This window comes from Orycteropus afer, unplaced genomic scaffold, assembly GCF_000298275.1.
Source record: "Orycteropus afer afer isolate SDZICR_OR568_19922 unplaced genomic scaffold, OryAfe1.0 scaffold00008, whole genome shotgun sequence".
In the NCBI taxonomy this organism is placed as follows: Eukaryota; Metazoa; Chordata; class Mammalia; order Tubulidentata; family Orycteropodidae; genus Orycteropus; species Orycteropus afer.
This window is the reverse complement of record NW_006921595.1, coordinates 15,467,236-15,488,498: the sequence shown is the minus strand read 5'-3', so window position 1 is coordinate 15,488,498 and position 21,263 is coordinate 15,467,236.

Genomic DNA, 21,263 nt, shown 5'->3' with positions numbered 1-21,263 from the left:
GGTGGATATGCTCCCAAAAGGCTACCTAATCTAGGAAATAGGAAGGCCAACAAGGGAGCAAATGAGTAGTTAGAAACTAGTTAGTACCAGGTTGCCTTACCTGGCATTTTATCTTATTAACATTTTATTGTGATTTGGGTGAAATTTTACAAAGCAGATTCATTTTACATTCAACAGTTTATATACACATTTTGTTTTGTGATATTGGTTACATTCCCAGCAGTGTTAACATCTCATCTTCCAGTTCCTCCCTGTGGTTATCCGTTCCCTATGCCTTTCCTGCCTATGCATTCCTTCTTCCCTACATTTCTCCCTATGCAAATACTGCCCTTCTGATCTCCCATGGTTGATTGTTCTAAGGAGTGGTCTCCTTGGTGCAGTTGTTCAGCTGATAGACCTGTCTATTGTTTGGGTGAGAGTTAAGCCTCAGAACTGAGATCATTTCTAGGCCTGAAGGATGACTCAGAGCCATAGTCTCAGGGGTTTCACTGGTCTCTATCAGAGCAGTAAGTCTCGTCGTCTTTTTTATGATTTTGAGTTTTGTTCCACATTTTTCACCACAGGATCTCCAATTTTGATCCCTTTCTGGGTGGCTGGCTTTGGTTGCTGGGCACCACCTAGTTCTTCTGGTCCCTGGGCCATATAGCTTGAGGTTATCATGGTCCATTAGTCCTTTGGACTTACTGTTCCCATGTATCTTTGATTTTCTTCACTCTTCTTTGTTCTGGATGAGGTGAGACCAACAGCTGCTACTTAGATGGCCACTCATAACCTTTTAAGACCCCAGCCGCTACTCACTGAAGTAAGATGTAGAACAGTATATTTTATACCATGTTGTGCCAATTGAGCATGAGGTCCCCTTTGACCATCGTCCCCAGCAAGCTACTCCCTCAAGGTGCTTATTTGTGGCTAAAAAGTTACCAACCGCCTCCTGCTATGTTTAACCTGTGTATGGACATTTTTATAGTACATGCAAATACATATGTAGGAATATCATCTGCCAGACCTATGTATGGTCATGGGTATGTTTCCATTTGCCTATCCATACCTGTCTACCTCTGTATCCACCCATAGATTAGTGTTTGCTGTTACTGATAATGCAGCATTGTGTCTGCAATAGTATTTGCCTTTATTGTCTATACCTCTTGTGCACCTCTCCATGCCTTTCTTTTCCTTAGTGATATTGTACTAGTCACACACTTTTGTTATATTGCTTTTTCCCTTCAGCCATATCAAACCTGTCTCTTAATTATCCATTTAATATCCCTGTCTTCTCATCCCCTCCCACCCCTGGTAACCAACAAAAGAAAATGTCCTTCCCTGTGTAAACCTTTCCTTGACTTTTTATAATAATGTACTCATACGATATTTCTCCTTTTGTTATTAACTTATTTCACTAAGCATGATGTCTTCCAAGTTCATCCATGAGATGATTTTCTGATTCTTCTTTATTCTTTAATGTTACATAGTATTCTATTAGTATTCTGTTTAGTGTGTGTACCATAGTTTGGTTATCCATTCATCAGTTGACGGCCACTTAGGTTGTTTCCATCTGTTTGCTATTGTAGATAGTGCTACAATGAACATGGGTGTGCATATATCTATTTGTGCCCTAGATCTCACCTGTTTAGGATGTATTCCTAGCAATGGGATTGCTGGATCAAATGGTATTTCCATTTCCAACTTTTTAAGGAAGGTCCATACTGTTTTCTACAGAGCTTGTACCATTTTACAGACCCACCAGCAGTGTATAAGAATTCCAATCTCTCCCCACCCTAGCCAGCATTCTTGTTGAACTTTGCTATTATTGCTGGAGTGAGATGATATCTCATTGCTGTTTTGATTTGCATCTCTCTAATGGCTAATGATCATGAGCATTTCTTCATGTGTCTGTTGGCTGCCTGAATATATTCTTTGTGAAGTGTCAGTTCATGTCCTTTGCCCATTTTTTAATTGGATTATTTGTCTTTTTGATGTTGAGGTGTTTAAGTTTTCTATAAATTTTAGAGATAAGCTCCTTGTCAGATATGTCATTGCCAAACATTTTTTTCCAATCTGTAGTTTCTCTTTTTACTCTTTTGTAGAAGTCTTTTGATGCATCTAAGAATTTCATTTTTAGAAGGTCCCAGTCATCTAGTTTCTCTTCTGCTGTTTTTGCATTTTCTCACCAAGTATTTTCAACAGCAGCTCTGAGGAGCTGGCACTGGAATACTGTCAGTTCCAGTCAAGCTTCCTGTTTATTGACCCTACCTCAAATGTGCACTTGCAGCATTTTTTGCCTCCACACCTATGCTCACACTGTTCTCTCTGTCTAGGATGCCCTTTTCCTCCCCTACAGCTATTCACATTTTTGGCACCTCTCAAGATCTAATTCAGACCCAATCTCCCTGACAAAGTTTTCCTTCACTACTCTAGCCTGAAGGGACTTCTCCTTCCCTTGAACTCCTATAGCAGTTATTGACTGTAGAATTCATTTAGTGATTAATCATTTACAGCCTTGTGACATCTCTTCAATTATTATCTTAATCTGTTATTTATACCTTCTGTCTTGTATAGCTTTCCTTGTAAATGTGCCTCTGGTCTCTCCAGCTTCCTTACAGGCTCCTTGAACTCAGAGGTAGGTTTTATTCAACTCTAGAGCCCCTACATCACTTGACTCAGTGTCTTACACAGAGAAGGTATTCAGAACATTTAAGTTGATACGCTTTAATTTAATAATCATTAACTTTCCAGGCCAACACTCAGATAATAGCCCTATTGTGTGTGTGTGTCTGTGTGTGTGTGTGTGCTTTAAACATGCTTAAGACGTTATTCATAATTAGCATGCTATTAGTTCCCCACTTAAATTTTTCTCTTTTCCTGTTTGGCTAGATTAAAGTAGAAATTTCACTTCATCAGTTCACTTATTTCAAAAACATTTTCAATTCACCTGCTGTTCCTTCGAAAAATCATGGGTCACATATGGTAAAATGGACCAAAAGACAATAGATATTAACCATTTGTATATTAATGATGCTGAGTAGAATTATTATTAATTTTTTTTATGATCGTTGCATTGGAAATGAGTTGATTTCTGGATTAGCAATACACATTTGGTCCATTTCAGTGGTCATATGTGATACAAAGTGATTGAAATGGGAGTGACCCAAACCTAAGCTAATTCCACTGTCTATAATAGCTTCCCATCTTCTTCAAGTTCTAGGTTCCATTTCTGTCTCAGGCTGATATATATATATATATATATATTTTGTTTGTTTGTTTGTTTGTTTGTTTTTGTTGTTGTTATTTCATAATAGAATGGTGGCCAGTAGCTGCAAAAAGATCACAAACTCAGGAGTCAAAAGTAATGGGTTCTGATCCAGTCCTCTAGCTTATTGGCGTGGTGCACTTTGGTTTATAACATCCATAAGGTTTAGTTTTTTCATCTTGTAATATTGACCTTACCTACATTCCAGATTATTGTAAGCACCAATGACATAATCTATATAAAAATTTATTGTAAGCTTGAATGTACTATGAAAATGTAAAACGTGTTGTTAAGACATCTTTTAACTAGTGGAACTTGAGTGTTAACTAATGGATTCAGAGATCCTGAAGTCCCGTTTATCTTCAGATAATTATTTAACAGAATGAGACTTTTTCTTGCTACAGACATGGTATATACTCTCCCTTTTCTATTCACAGATGCTTCTAAGAATTGATGTTGTTCAGTTCATTGCTGAAAAATTCTATCTTAATTCTTCAGTAAGGGTAAGAGAACTTGGTGGACAAGATAACAGTTTCTAGAGCTAAATGACTTGCCTTGAATCTGGGCTCTGCCACTTGCTGGAAGGTTGAGTCTAGGAAAGTTATTTAACTTCCCTGTCCCTCAGCTCCTTCATCTGCAAAATGGAGATTGTTATTACACCCAACTCACAGGTATTTTTTTTTTAAAGAAGATTAAAAGAATTATACCTTGTGAAGTTCTTAGTTCAGTATCTAATGCATGGTAAAGCCCTCAATCCATGCTTCTTAGCTGTTGTTTCTGGGCAACTCTGGTAGCATAGTGGCTAAAGCACTTGACTGCTAACCAGAAGGCTGGCGGTTCAAACCCATCAGCCACTCCTCGGAAGGATGGTTGGGCAATCCTACTTCCGTAGTGATACTGCCTTGGAAACCCAAGGAGGGGTCGCTATGAGTCGGGGCTGACTCGACGGCACATAACAACAACAACAACAGAAATTTCAGTGGAGTCTGTGGGTGGTACAAATGGTTAACATGCTTAGCTGCTCACAAAAAGGTTGGGGATTTGAGTCCACCTATAAGCACTGGGAGGAGCTCTGGTAGCATAGTGGCTAAAGCACTTGACTGCTAACCAGAAGGCTGGCGGTTCAAACCCATCAGCCACTCCTCGGAAGGATGGTTGGGCAATCCTACTTCCATAGTGATACTGCCTCGGAAACCCAAGGAGGGGTCGCTATGAGTCGGGGCTGACTCGACGGCACATAACAACAACAACAACATAAGCACTGGGAGCTCTGGTGGCATAGTGCCTAAGGCACTTGACTGCTAACCAGAAGGCTGATGGTTCAAATCCACCAGCCACTCCTCAGAAGGAAGATGGGGCAATCTACTTCCATAGTGATACTGCCTGGGAAACCCAAGGAGGGGTTGCTATGAGTCAGGTCCAACTAGACAGCAAACAACAACAACAAACGTAAACACTTGATAAGAAAGGCCTGGAGCTCTATTTCTTAAAGAAAAAAAAGAAAGAAAGAAAAAACAGCCTCTGAAATTTCTATGGAGCAGTTTATTCTGACATATAAAGGGTCATCATGAGTTTTAACAATGACAACTGGGGGGAAATAATGGAATTTCCATATTAAAAGTATAAGATTCTCATACCTCTATCTACACTGCTTTTACCAGAGAGGGACAGAGAGCAGAAGGTGAAGTGAAAGTACTCTGGTCTCTACCTCAGAGAGAGCAGGCTATAGTCTGAGTTCTGCCATTACTTTGTGGGTTATTTTAGGCAAGATATTCAACATCTTTGGGGTGCTGTAAAGATCAGGGAGTAAACATCTGTGAAAGTACTTTGTAAACAGCCTGCTTGCTTTACCCAAAGCAAGGAACTGCGGTTGAGAACAGGAAACAAGTTTAATTGATTCCATTTTTAAAATCTTACCCTTAGAACGTTTGCTCCAGGAAAAGAGTAACTCTTTGTCTCTCTTTGGTTGGATTATCCTGATTATCTTCTGTGGCCTTCACATTTATTTTTTTAAAACCACTAGTATTGTGGGAAATCTTTCTGGGTCTATGATATGCTTCCTTTTTTCACTTGTAAATCTGGTGGGTATACTAAATAAACAACCACATTAACCCAAGTCATACATATTTTTCATGGTTTAAACTCTGCTACTGTTCTTTGACAAAGGAGTGCTGTAGGAAACGGCAGTGCGGTTATAGCGGTAACTGGCTGGGGGAGCAAAAACACCCAAATCAGCCTTGCTTCCCTTCAGGATTCCTAAGAGGAATGTGTAAGAAGCAGGCTAAAAGCTTGGTTTCTAGCGTAAGACACCAGTGTTCAAATTCCAGCTGTACCACTTATTTTCTGGTTGACCATGGCAAATTACTTAATCTCCAAGTGCCTCATATTCCAAATCTGTAAAATGGGAATAATTATAACACCTATTTTATAGGATTGGTGGAGGTAATACATTGGCATGGGTAGAGTGCTTTTATACAGCATTTTTTAAAAAGAAAACATTTGCCATTGAGTCAATTTTGGTTAATGATGACTCTATAGGACAGAGAGAGGAACTCTGGTCGCACAGTGCCTAAGGCATTTGACTGCTAACCAGAAGGTTGGCAGTTCAAATCCACCAGCTGCTCCATAGAAGATTGGACAATCTACTTCTGTAAAGATTTACCACTTCAGAAACTCAATGGGGGTCACTATGAGTCTAAATAGACTTGATGACAGTAAGTTTGGGTTAGTTTTCGGTCTCTAGGACAGAGTAGAACTGCCCAGAGGGTTTCCAAGGCTGTAACCTTTACAGGAGCAGATTACTACATCTCTCTCCCACTGAGTGGAGAGAACTCTTAACCGAGCTCTTAACCATTGTACCACTTACAAAAAAACTAAACTTCCTTCTATCAAATTGATTCAGACTCATAGCGGCCCCTCCTTGGGTTTCCAAGGCAGTAGCTCTATGGAAGTAGATTGCCCAGTGGCTCCTTTACAGATAGCATATTGAGTACTATTTAATACATACACAAAGCCAATGCCAGTAGAGGCATGTTCTTTGGTACTAGATGAGAATTCCTTCATGCCAATGCGCCCTGCTCTGGGATAGATGGAGAGCCCATTTTATCTGGGTGAGAGGTTTAGAAGCAAAGTAAAATCAGTGACAGCAGGAACCTGACAAGACTGCCTCGTTTTGCTGGGTCTTGCAAGTTTTCTGCCTTTCACAGGGTGCAGTCTTATCACTTTTCTGCGACTCATTTTAATAGAAAATATTTGCATTTTCCTTCTCTGATAGGTTTCCACCTTACACAGTTTCCAGTTTTCATAGGTTTTACTATGGAACAGGCCTAATAGCTTTTCTGCTCCCTTTTTTTTTCCAAGCTGGGAGAAGTAAATTCAAGACACACCAATCAGTGAGAAAAAGATATGAGAGAGAATAAGCCTTAGTGCTAGTTTAGCCTGCCACCTAGGTCTTCCTAGAGCAGAGGGTATCACTCCCAATTAACTTGCTCGCTGGCTTAGTTGAGAGAGAAAGGTTAGAAATGAAGACTGGGCCTCTTTCTGAAGTGGGAGTTAACTCCTGACCCTAATTTTCCTCTCCAGACTCTTAGAAGGAAATGTGCCCTGAGACAGAGGTAGAGAAGAATCCAGAAAGAGATAACTGGATCTTCTGTGAAGTGTAACTTGCCACCTAAAAAGGTTGTAGGGGTAGCATCTGATGTCCTTTAACTTCACAAAAGGGAGAAGGATCAAGATCAACAGCCCAAGGCTGATTGCTGTGATGCTGAGGTCAGCATGCCTCCACCCTCTAACCTTTTACCAATTCTGTCATCCATTGTCCCTCCTACAGCACTCTACTGGTCTGCTTAGCTCAATAACTCATTGTAATGGCATAGTACTCACAGACAATGCTCACGATTATAGAATTTATTAGGAAAGTGATAGGTTACAATTCAGGATCAGAAATGATTCAGGATACAATCCTTTGATCAGGACAACCTCTTCTCAGCCATGCCACAGACAGGCCTCTCTCTGTAGAGAGGTAACCCCTTGGCCTCTACCCTGCTCAGGTAAGTATTACAAAGTTCTTTGAGATGTGCCAATACTTGCCCAGAGAGGCACCCTACTCCACCAGCAAGACTCCTGCCCAAAGGCACTCACCTTTTTCACTCTGTCTGCCAGGAAGCTCACTGTGTTGTCCTTTGCTGGATCTGCTGTCAGGTCTGCTGCTGCCATTTCCCTGCCACTGCTTGTCTTTACCATGTCTTACAGTATCAGCAAAGTGTTGCAGCTCTCCTTCTGTCTCTTGGGTTGAGGAGGTTTAGCACGGGATCTTGGATCCAAGCATATGCTCACTCCTGGCTCTTCTTTCCTGATGATAGTGAAATTCCTCTTGCGTGCCCCCCCGCTCCCATTTTTGCCTCTGGGATAGCTCATTTTAAGCCTAGTGGATGGAAAGACTGACTAATCCCCACCTTAGTGTTCCATGTGCCTTATTTGCATGGTTCTGCTCCGACATGGGTGCCATTCACCTTATTTATATTTTTAACAAGCTATCCAATCCCTTTGGTGGGCATCAAGCACCTCACATTTGCATTGTCCCACCTAGTCATTTGGTGGTAGTTACAAAGACTATGTCTGGAAGGGCCATACCAAGGGATTCAGTGCACCATACCACTTCAAAGAGCTCTGGTGGTGTAGTGCCTAAGGCATTTGACTGCTAACCAGAAGGCTGGTGGTTCAAACCCACCAGCTACTCCTCAGAAGGAAGACTGGGCAATCTGTTTTATAGAGATGCTGCCTCAGAAACCCAAGGAGGAATTTCCAAGGAGGAGTCGCTTTGAATTGTCTTATCTCTTGCTTCACAAGAAAGGAAAATAATCCAAAGAACGAGAGATCAGTGACAGTCAGATGGACTGGGCTTTCTCCTTAGGAAGAGTATGCAGCCCTTGACTCCTCCTCATCTCTTTAATTTCACAAAAGAAAATGCATTCCAAGAACCCAAAGGAGGGAAGTGGTGGGGAAAGGCCATTCACGTTGTAGTTCAGATCAGCATTTCCCAAATGTACTGTGCCTGGAATCATCTGGTAATCTTATTAAAAAATGGGAACTGAGACTCTGCATTTCTAACAAGCTCCCAGGTAAAGCTGTCACTGTAAGACAGAGGACCTCACTTTGAGTAGCAAAAGTCTTCCAGACAAATAATGTCCTTGAGTTGTGTGATGCACAGGGACTCTTATTAAGCTACTACCCCCTAGATAATGTGGCCATTATGTATATACTTGAACTTGGTGATGTACTTCTTGGAAATGGAATGACAATAAATGACCTAGTCCTGATTCTGATTCTGACCCACACTTTGAAAGAGTGAGGAGAAGTTGAAGAAGACAAAGGTGCTTATCTTGGCTAACCAGCTCAGTGAGTTTCAGTCTGTTTACAAGCTAGGGGTGGCTGACCTAAGTCTCAGTGGTGTCACTAGGGGGGCTGCAGACTGTACTGGGTGACACTATCAGAGGTTATAGATATCAGAATGAGTGTCTATAAAATTTGTGTGCTGGATTTTAGCAGAAATTTCTTTTTAATAAAAATATCCCTGTCATTAGTTATAACAACAGAAACATTTTTCATAAGCCCAACTTACATGTATCTACATACCTCCAAGGCTAAAACTCTATGCTGGTTTACTTTTGAATCTTCTAATGCACTCTGGTCAGAGCTGTCATTATTACCCAATTACAGTGATGAGTCCCATCACATGATTTCATCTCCACACACTACAAGCACAAGCATGCTGTTGTTTTCTGTTTGCTATTGTTGCTGCTGGAGTGTTTTTATACTTACAAATTTTGTCAAGTTTTCAGCTACAATATTGTGGTAATTAACATTTGTGAGACTGTATCAATAACTTTTTTGAGAATGAAGTAGTAATTAAAGGTAAAGAAGGAAAAATCAAAAAAGGCTTCCACTCAGTTACAAATAATGTAATTAATAACATAATTCAATGTAGAAAGACTTTATAAGACAATTTTGTTGTTAATATTTATATAATTTAAGAAACATATTTAAGGAATTTACAACTATATCACATATTATGCTACGATTAAAATTGATAATAAATATTACTAAGGTTTGGTCTGGTACTAGAGGAAATCCATGGGAAGGTGACACCATGTTCTATTGCACTGAGTGACAACAACCTTAGTGATACCACTGGTAAGAGTAGTATGAATTTTGCAGCTTAGCTTATGTCATTCATTATATTCATGATGACAGATGATAATTCCAAATGGCACTTTTAAGACGCTTTTTTTTATGACTATCAAATCTTATCAGCCCTTCAATTTAGCTGTCATTAATTATATATTTCCTATATACTAGTAAGGAGCTCTTGTGGTGTAGTGCCTAAGGCATTTGATTGCTAACCAGAAGGTTGATGGTTCAAACTCACCAGCCACTCTGTGAAAGGAAGACTGGGCAACCTACTTCTGTAAAGGTATACTGCCCCCGTAACCCAAAGGGGTTCACTACAGGTGGAATCAACTTGATGGCAGTGAGTTTTTTGTTGTTTTTGTTGTTGTTGTTTATATACTACTGGTTTATATACCTAATTTTATTTGATTTTCTGAAGACACATTTCAAAGTAGAGATCATCACCTCAATTTTACAGATGAGAGAATTGAGGCCCAGTGGCATTAAGTATTTTGCCCAAGTCTTCTCAACTATGCAAAGGTTGAGGCAGGGTAGGAACCCAGGTATATTTAACGTTATTTCTTCTCTTCTTTCCACCACCTCTGTGCCGCCCCATGGAAAACAGAATCATTATTTTTTAAATTAAGGAGAATTATTCATTATTTCAAAATAAATTCAAATCCCACCATTATTTGATAGCAACAATTCCTCTGAAGTGAATTTACAGTGAAGTTAATGGAGCATAAGTTTTGAAGTTTTTATTCATAATTTTGTATTATTTTCCTTAAGAAAAAGGGCTACCAAGATTATGAAAACTTTAGGGCCTACAAAACTGAATTTACTCCTGCTGGTATCAGATACATGAATCTTCTTTAACATTCTTAATTAATAGTTATTCAGCTTGCACTGGAATATCTCTAATTAAGAGGAGCTCATCACCCCAAAGGGTGTTTAATTTCATTTCAAATAGTTCTAATTCTTCAGAAGTTCTTTTTATACTGTGCCAAAATCTACCTTCTGATAATTCCCACAGTTGATCTTAGTTGAGCACTCTGAAACTACATAAAAATAAATCTAATCCTTCTCCATTGTATAAGGAGTCCCTGGGTGATTCAAATTATTAACACACTTGGCTGCCAACCAAAAGGTTGGAGGTTCAAGTCCAACTGGAGGTGCCTCAGACCAAAGGCTTGGAAAATGACTTCTGAAAACTCAGTCATTGAAAACCCTATGGAGCACAGTTCTATTCTGATACACACGGGGTCACCATTAGGTGAAACCGACTTGGCAACTGTTCACCCACACCCCTTTCAGTAGGCCTTATCTGAAGCTGTTATGGTACCCCATCCCAACTCTCCCTCATTGTTTACAACCATTCCCGATTTCTTACCATCCTGTCCCATCTTCTCTTCCAGTTGTTGAAGTCATACTTAAAAATCATTCCAGGTTTGACAGAGAATAAAGCAAACCAATTGCTATAATGAAGGAACTCTGGTGGCAAAATGGGTAAAGCATTTGGCTGCTAACCAAAAGGTCTGTGGTTTGAACTCCACAGGAGAAGGATGAGACATTCTGCTTCCGTAAAGACTGACAGCCTTGGAAATGGTATGGGGACAGTTCTACCCTGTTCTATGCAGTCGTTATGAGTCAGAATCACCTTGAAGGCAGTAGGTATGACTGCTATACTTGTTTCTTGAAAACTTTGCATCAGTCACTATTGAAATTTGTCATTACTATGATATTTGGCTCATTGTTGCAGCTTGTCCAATCACGTTGTATCCTAATTTTGTTGCACAGACAACCCAGTCCCAAGAGATGCTTCCTGGTTTTTCCCTGTCAAAGTCTTTCCCACCCATGTGATCTGTCAGGAGTTGTTAGAATTCAAGGGTTTGGCAGGATTTATAAGAAGGCTTCCTGGTAGATTCCAGAAACAAGCTCTGAGAAACAGCACTGAGACAACATTCCTGCACATAATCCTGCCTTTTTCTACCCCTGGGCAGGGGTTACTCCCTCCACAATCACACTCAATCCTGATTTTCTCAAATCACTTACCACATTCGGAAAACATCTCTATGAAAATAAGTCATACCCATTGAACAGAATGATTAAGATGTCATTTCTTTCCCACTTTTTTTTTTTTTTTTTTTTGTAACATATGCCATTTACATTCTTTCCTACATGAATTCCTCACAACTCTCCTGCCTTCTGGTTTATTTTTTATCAGTATTCCTTCTGTCCTATCTGGAATTTCCATGTTGTCTGGTGATGTAAGGGGTAGAAGAGCAACCCAAGCCCATGCATCCTCTGCACTGGTACACGTATAGGTGATGTACCCCTTTGGAAGGAAGCCAAACAGTACATTCCCTGCAAGTTTCAACCTTGTTACTCTAGGTGCCGTAGTCCCTCCTCTGTGTCCTTCCTCTCCAGTCATCCTCTGCCCACTTTTGTTCCACATTGCCTTATACATGCACACCTCCCTAAACTCTTTTCCTTTATTGTGCAAATGCCTTGCTCAATCTTTTAGGTAGAGACCTTAGTAAAAGTCAAAGTTCACATTCTTTTGAGGATAAGTGGAGACTCTTTTTCCTCTATTAAATTTTAATTGAATTGCTTTCTGTAAGCTTTATAGCAAATTGCTTTAAAAAATTAAACACATGAGGAACCCAAGACCCCCAGAGCCATAATTTGCTCACAAAAACACCTTTCACCACTTATATTGCTGGCTACATTTTAGAACTAGAATAGCAAAATTAAGACTGAGTTTTCATGAAGAACATAAACACTGTGAACAAGAAAGGAAAGGTATCCAAAATTAATTATTAAGTGCCTGTGGTGGAGATTATCTCATTTAATTTCTTAACAACTTTATAGGGTAGAATTATTACCAAAATTTTATACACAGAGGAAGAAGCTCAAAGAGGTAGTTTGTCAGGGAGTTGGAATGTGAGCCCTTGCTTGCCTGGCTCTGAAGCCAGGCCAAGCTCATTCTACTTGACCTCATTGACTCAGGAATGGCTATTAGCCAAACTGCACGGACTCTACTATTGATGTTCCTTAATAAATCTGCATTTTTACAGCCTCCCACATAGGAATCTGAACAGGCAGGAAGAGGAGTGACCAGACAAACCAGATCACAATCCTAAAAATTTAATATAAATTCAGGACATCCCTCCTTTTTCTCTTTATACAGTATCTTAATCTTAGAAATCACTCCACTTGTTCCCTTGAGAATAACACTTAGACCAAGCCTTTGGTGTTACCCCAAAACAGAGTAGCTTCAGTAGACAATCAGTCCCAATATTAGAAAAAAGGACTGAAACTAAAATGTAAAATTGTGGCTATTAGAATAAATTGTTAAATATCTAGCTTTGAGTTAATTCATTTAGTGATCTTATGGGTGTCATGAATTTGTTGACTGTCCAAAGAACTTTTGGGACACTTTGGAATAACAAGCTTACATATTATTGAATTTTAAATGAACACTTTATTAAAGTTACAGGGTTTTTTGTTGTTGTTATTGTTTTGTCTCAATCCTCCAAGTCCGATTTATAAATCTTAATGTTCTACTTTCATGTCCAAATGTATTTATTAAAAAAAAATAAAAACACCTTAATTTCAACTTTGTTTAATGCTGTATTGATCTCAAAATAAACACATAAACTTGCTCTAAATAACTAATCTCATGTAGGAAATTTAACTCTATTAAATATTTCAAATGTTCCTAAATTTAATATAATTAATTCTTCCAAGCGTTATAAATGTCTCAAATTGCAAATTCACAGCCCTAGCTTGCAAGTGGTATTTGTGAAATCACTGTTACTCTTCGGCGCTGGGAAGACTTTTGCTTTCTCTGAGAAACTGGAATTTTTCCTTCTTTCTGATAATGAGAATTATACAACCAATCATGTTTCTTTATTTGTTCTGGCTACTAGTGAGCTCAGAGTAGAAATTGAAGAGCAGATAAAATATATAAGTTGACACTATTATTGGTCATATTTGTTTTCTTCTGGGAAATTGGACCTAATGTTCTACTTCAATTCATATTTTACTACTTTACTTCATATGACTCAGGTCCTTGTGAAAACAAAAATATTACAAACCAACATAAATAAGGAAATAGAACCTGAAAATTATCACTATTAGCTGTCCTTGGGATGAGGAGCCCTGGTGACACAGTGGTTAAGTGCTCAACTGCTAACTGAAAGGTCAACAGTTTGAACCCACCAGCTGCTCCATGGAAGAAAGATGTGACAGTCTGCTTCTGCAGAGATTATAGCTTTGGAAACCTTGTGCGATGATTCTACTCTGTCCTATAGGGTTGCTGTGAGTGTCAATCAACTTCATGACAATGGGTTTGTGGCCTTCCAGGTACCTGAAGGAAACCCTAACCATCAGTAAAGATCAATGCCTATAGCTGGTACGGAAAATAACTGCTTATAATTTGGGAGTGTTCTCTCTGGGATACACACCTTCACCCCCACTCCCTGTGAATGTCGTAGTCTGTGTTTTAACCATGCCATTCCAAGTAACTCCCATATTTGATAAACACACCAGCCATTCTGCTATGGCAGGATAATTTTATTTGTAAAGATTATTACATATTAAAATTTTAAAATAATTTTACTCAATGTACTGAATTTTTACCATGGGCCAGGCACTGTTTTAGGGATTTAGGATATAATAGTGTACAAACCAAAAACCAAACTCACTGATAGTGGTATACGGGGGCCTAATAATAATCTATTCCTATTTTCCAGTAGAGGCTCTGGTATGAAAATGAATGCACTGCTGTGGAGTCAGATCTGACCCACAGCGACCCCTCCTTGGGTTTCCGAGGCAGTATTACTAAGGAAGTAGATTGCCTAACCTTCCTTCTGATAAGTGGTTGGTGGGTTTGAACCGCCAGCCTTCTGGTTAGCAGTCAAATGCTTTAGGGACTATGCCACCAGAGGCTCTGCTGGCACTATAGTTAAAGCATTGGGCTGCTATCCAAAAGGTCTTCAGTTTGAACCCACCAACTGCTCCATGGAAGAAAGATGAAGCAGTCTGCTTCTGTAAGGATGTACAGCCTTAAAAACCCTATGAAGCAGTTCTACTCTGTCCTATAGGGTCGTTATAAGTTGGAATTGACTTGATGGCAGTGAGAGGGTACTTTCCAGTGCAGAAAACAATTTTTACCTATATAGTATAAAATGTACATTATCCTTGTGTTTATAAATATATTTTAATGAACTATGGAAATAATTAATTTAGATTGGTATTAGCCTTTTTGAAATAGGGTTACAAACATATAGAAAATATGGCAAAACCTGGAATTGAACTCACTCTCATGCCTTAACTTTCAATCAAACAATGGACAGGCATACAAGGTGAACAATTACACGAGATAGGTATACTCCTTAAAACAATCAACCATGGGAGATCAGAAGGGCAACATTTGCATAGGGAGAAAGTTCAGAAGGCAGGAACGCAGAGGAAAGAAGGACACAGGTAACCACAGGGAGGAAGTGGAAAGAGAATTGTTACATTGTGGGGATTGTAGTCAATGTCTTGAACAAAATCTGTATGAAGTGTTGAATGGAAAATGAAATTGCTCTATAAACTTTCACCCAAATCACAATAAAGTTTTTTAAAGAATACATGGCAAAAGATGGGAGCTCTGGTGGTATAGTGCCTAAGGTATTTGACTGCTAACCAGAAGCCTGGTGGTTCAAACTCACCAGTCACTTCTGGGAAGGAAGGTTGCACAACCTACTTCCGTAGTGATACTGCCTGGGAAACTATGAGTCGGATCCGACTTGATGGCAATGTGTTGCATTTTTTCATTACGGGAAAAGACAAAACTATATAAAATAAAAGGACAGATAATAGATTGGGGAAAATATATTAGTGATACAAATGACAAACAAAGGCTTAATATTATACAATCAGCTCCTAGAAATTGATAAGAGGATGACAAACAATACTGTCTGAAATAAAGAAGCAAGGGCAATTTGCTGCAGTGGAAATGAACATAGAACTAGGCAAATGCAAAGATGTTCAACCTAGCGGTCAGGTAAATATATTCTTTACCTATTGGTTTGCAGTAAATTACAAGACCAGGAATAATCAGTGCTGGTGAAATTATAGGGAAATGAGCACTCTCATACATATCAGCTGGATATGTGGAATAAAACAACTTTTTTGTACATTTTACTGTATATATTAAAATTTTAAACATGCATATATTTTGTGACAACAATCCCACTATTGGAAATCTTTCCTTCTACTGAAATAAAAGTACCAGCATAAAATAATACCTGTGCAAATACCAGTGCAACTTAGTTTATTACAGATTATTTATGGTCAAGTGAAACACTAAACAACTTGAGTGGTTATTAATAGAAGTATTTTTATTGAATAAATTATATTTATACAATGAAGTACTATATTAAAAATAACCTATTGCCATCAAGTCAATTCCAACCTCATAGAGATCCTATAGGACAGAGAACTACCCCATAGGGTTTCTAAGCCTATAAATCTTTATCCAAGCAGGCTGCCATACCTTTCTCCCATGGAGCAGCTAGTGGTTCAAACTATTGACCTTTCGATTAGAGTTAAGCGCTTGACCACTGTGCCACCAGGGCTCTCTTTATTGAAAAATAGTGATTTGTGTTTTCAGTTTTTGACATGGAGAGATAGCCATGATATATGAATGTGAAAAAGCAAGTTTGTGAGTATCTATGTGTGTGTGTGCTTGCACACATTTGTGTGCACATGTGCATGTTTATGGAATTTTATGTCAGCACACATGCACACATACACATATCATATTTCTGTAAGTCTGGGAAAAGTGAGGACATGCCAATATGCCAGTCAGCCAGCAGTGATGAATTTAGTGTTTGGAATAGAGGTGTGTGGTGCAGTGAATTACTTGGTATGACTCTTCTAGGCATGGATTTTGTGACTCCCACCGATGACTGGGTGGAACTATGCAAATGTAAGATGCTATGCATGGTCTACCAAGCGGATTGGATAGCTAGTTAATAATGTAAATTAAGGTACATTGTTCCCTTGTGGGGGTTGGATCATAGAAATAAGGCATATGGAACTCTAGCACGGGGATTGGTCAGTTTTGCTATTCTGCTAGGCTTAAAATAAGCCATCCCAAAAGTGGAAAGGGGGATCTCAGTACCATCAAGACAGAAAGAGAAGCCAGGAGTGGAGTGCTCTTTGGACTTGAGATTCCTGTGACAGACCTCTTTGGCAGAGAGACGGCAACAAAACCATGAGACTGGCATGAGATGGCGCATGCACTTGCAGGCCCACAGAGCAAGAAAGCTGAGTGCCTTTGGGTAGGAAGCTTGCTGGCAGTGTTAGGTGTACCTATCAGCAGAGCTAAAAGATCTTTGTAACACTTGCCAGAGTAGGGCAGAGGCCAGGCCAAGAGGCCAAGGGCCAAAGAGAGGCATGCCTGAGGGCATGGCTGACAGGAGGCTGTCCTGATTGAAGAATTGTATTCTGAGATTTCCTGAACCTTCGTGAGTATTGTGTGTGAGTTCTGTGTGGTCACTGCAATGAATTATCAAATCCAGCAGAGAAGCTGGGAGTACAGTGGGAGGGATGGCTGGTAAAAACGGGTTAGAGAACGGCAGCATGTCTAATCTCCACCTCATAGGAACCAATCTTGGGCTGATGCTGCTGATGGTGATTCTGTCACCCTCTCATGAAGTTAGAGGTCAGAGGCCGCTGCCCTCATGCCCTTTTTGCAAGGGAGATGAAGAGAGGAGTTTTACTTATATAAGTCTGTGTTTGGCTTGTTACACCTAACAAATTTTAGTAATAAAATTAATACTACTACTAGAAATGATGGGAGCTCTGGTGGCATAGTGCCTAAGGCATTTGACTGCTAACCTACCAGCCACTCCTCAGGAGGAAAGTTGGGCAATCTAGTTCCATAGTGATACCACCTCGAAACCCAAGGAGAGGTCGCTATGAGTCAGATCCAATTCGATAGCAAACACAACTAAAAATGATAGCTAACATTTAATGAGCATTTACTATGTAATAGAGATTCTTCTAATAATTTATCTCATTTGATTTTTAAAATGTCCCTATGACATGTCACTATTATTATATTTGTCGTTTTATAGATGAAGAAAGAATGAGGCTGAGAGGAAGGAATAAACCCCGGAGGAAGAAACCCCAGCTCTGAGGGGTTAAAGTCACTTGCCAAGATTGCATTTTAGTAATTGTCAAATTGGAATTTAAATCCAAGTAGTCTAATTCCAGAGTTTATAGTCTTTATAAAAATCCAATGAAAGATTCTTTTATTAATTAAAAATACAATGAGTTAAGTATATGAAATTGGAATGCTTTGGAGAGTTATGACTGCAAACACAACAGGCATTTGTGCTCTGTATTTTCATGATCACCAATCACTATATACCACACACACACACAAAAATCAACTGCCACCTAGTTGATTTCTACTCATAGTGACCCAACAGCACAAAGTAGAACTGCCCCATAAAGTTTTCAAGGATGTAAATCTTTACTGCCTCAATTTTTTCCTGAAGAGCAGCTGGTGGATTCTAACTTCTGACCTTTTGGTTAGCAGCCAAATGCCTTAACTACTATGCCACCAGAGCACTATATCAATTTATTTATGCCTCAGTTTCTTCACTGATCAAATATTCTTTTTCTTGTGATAAGTATAAGTCTCATTATGGTCCTTCCAACATATAAATTGATATAAAAATATTGGATAAGTGTTTATATACTATGTTCCATTAACTGACAATAGCTACTAATTTTGTTCTAATATGAATTAACAATAAATGTAACTGGGTTAAAATCATAACTTTTATACATTTAAAAATCATGGATTAGATCTTCTGAAGTTGTACAGGAACATATAAGAGCTAAGAGCTTATGTGGAATAGCCATACCACCAATTCTTGGTGGAGGAACACAGAGAGTCTGTCTTTACTCATTATTTGACAGTCATTTAAAACATTATTTACAACTCTTAAAAGGCCTACACATATATAGTCACCTCTGTTACCTATTTCCATATAATGGTTCTATATTCAAGTCCCAATTAAATTAAACTTAAAATTTTAAAACTGTCTTAAGATTTTCTCTGCTTTCTAAAAACAATTAATGTTGGTATTTAAGAAATTCATTTTTCAAAAAATGTAGTTTTGTATACTATCTGGGTTTTATTATGGTGGGAACTATGTGTAGTCTCCTAGATATACTAATGATGTAACTTGTTTTAAACAAAATGTGCTCACTGAGCTGGTGTCTAACTCCTGGTCAATGCACTTTGGAGCAGGAGTGGATGTTAAACTTTGGCCTTTCTCTGGTTTGCATCTTTTCCAAACCTTTTTCTTTCTGTTTCCCAAAGGCAAAATGAAGCAGCTTAACAGTTAGTTATTTCAACAAGTGGCTTCCTGATAAAACCAAAACTAAACTGCCATTGAGTCGATTTTCCTGTTAGAGACACTCAAAGCTAGTTCCTTTCTATTATTCAAGCTGCTTCTATCATATTCATCCATAAGCATATTAGTCTCACTAAATGTAATGGGAGCTCTGGTAGCCTAATGCCTAAGGCACTTGACTGCTATCCAGAAAACTGGCAGTTCAAACTCACCAGCCACTCCTGGAAGCCTGAAAAGGGAGCTCTGGTAGCATAGTGCCTAAGGCAAGGCATTTGACTGCTAACCAGAAGGCTGGCAGTTCAAACCCACCAGCCATTATTCAGAAGGAAGGTTGGGCAATCCTACTTCTGCAGTGATACTGCATCGGGAACCCAAGAAGGGGTCACTTTGAGTCAGGGCTGACTCGACAGCACATAACAACAAGTGGATAGATGTTTTACATCTGAAAAAGACTGTGAAAAAGCCAGCAATGTTTTTCCAAATGTAGGCAGAGATTTGATTTAGGTGTGCAGTGTGATGAACAGGAGACCTGCCAGATTCTAGACTTGTTTTGCAGTATAATTAAAAATAGGAGTTTTCTGCTACTACAAAGCAGGATTGGTGGGATAGGGAAAAAGCCCATAGTGCACCATTTTTATTTTCAAACTTGGGGTTAGTACTAGAATTTTCAAATGCAACATGTAGTACGACTAAGTATTTTTTTTCTTTAAGTTTTGTTTCAGTTAACATAATTGGTGGCTATTCAACTGATAATTTTTGAGACAGCTCTACCGTCTGTATTAGCCTGTGACTAACCATTAGCCTTCAAATTCCCTCCCCAACGACATGTTTGCTCTGCACTGTCTAGTAACTACAAAGGTAATGTAGGGCAGGGGGCCTCCAGGAAGCTGCTTATTATAGCAGTGTCTGATCTTATTGGTCAGTTCAATATTCTTCAATGTTTTGAATAAAAATGCTGGTCATGTGTGTATGTGTGTGTGTGTGTCTGTTGTACATAAACATATAGAGTCAGAATATAAAAATACTTATTATTTTGGATCAGGATTTTAAAAATTTGAAAACCACTGTTCTTCAGAGGAAGGAACTTTTTAGGTCAACTGTTTCCTCAGGGAAGAGACCACTCTGGAAGGTGTGAAGCTTAGAATTTTGTTCCATTTATACTTACACTTACTCTCGACAGCAAATGGTACTGGTAGAAACTTTCCTTCTTGAATACATTACTCTAGGAAACAAGGTAAATTGTTTTAAAGAATGACATTAAGTGAATCATAATACAAATGGTAAAACAAACAAACTCACTGCCATGGAGTCAGATCCGACTCATAGTGACACCTCCTTGGGCTTCCGAGGTGGTATCTCTACAGAAGTAGATTGCCCAACCTTCCTTCTGAAAAGTGGCTGGTGGGTTTGAACCTCCAGCCTTCTGGCTAGCAGTTAAATGCCTTAGGCACTACACCACCAGAGCTCCCAATACAAATGGTGTATAACTTTAAATTGGGAAGGCGCTATGAGTAACTATAATTTTGGAAATTCCTCATCTAACTAAACCTTCTATATAGGTAATAAAATGATGCCTGAAAAGTAAGGAGGTCTGGTGGCACAGAGGTTAAAGCATTCAGTTTAAGGTTAGCGGTTTGAAACCACTGGCTGCTCCACAGGAAAGAAATGAGGCAGTCTGTTTCTGTAAAGATTTACAGCCCGGGAAACCCTGTGTGGCAGTTCTGCCCTGCCCAAAAGGGTTGCTATAAGTTGAAATTGACTCCATGGCAGTGGGTTTTTAGTTTGACCTGAGAAGTATTTAATTTATGTTACCTGCCTGAGGTCTCATGGCTCAGTCAGGGATTTAAAGCTTTTTGGTCCACCATAAACAATAGCTGTGTTAACTATGTTAACCAGTATTACTACTTATCTTTAAGGCACAGACTATTTAGGATAGTATACTACTATACTATCCTAATATACTACTATTTAGGTTAGTGTACTGCATGAATAAGCGTTCTTTTTATCCTGTGGTTCAGTGCCAGTGATACTGCCTTTCTAAAGCAAGTGTCTTAAGGTAAGAAAACTACAAGGAATGCCTCAATTCGTAAGACAGCAAATGTCTTCCTTCATTCCTCATGGTGAATTGTTGTTGTTGCTGTTGTTGTTATGTGCCCTCAAGTCCAGCGACTCATAGGAACCCCTCCTTGGGTTTCCGAGGCAGTATCACTACAGAAGTAGATTGTCCAACCTGCCTTCCCAGGAGTGGCTGGTGGGTTTGAACCGCCAGCCTTCTGGTTAGCAGTCAAGTGCCTTAGGCATTATGCTACCAGAGCTCCTTCAGTGGTGAATTAGGAGGGAAAAAAAAAAAAAAAAACCCTGAGGATACACAGTGTGTCTGTAAATTCAAAAAGCAGTTTTGAGCGTTATATATTGTACAC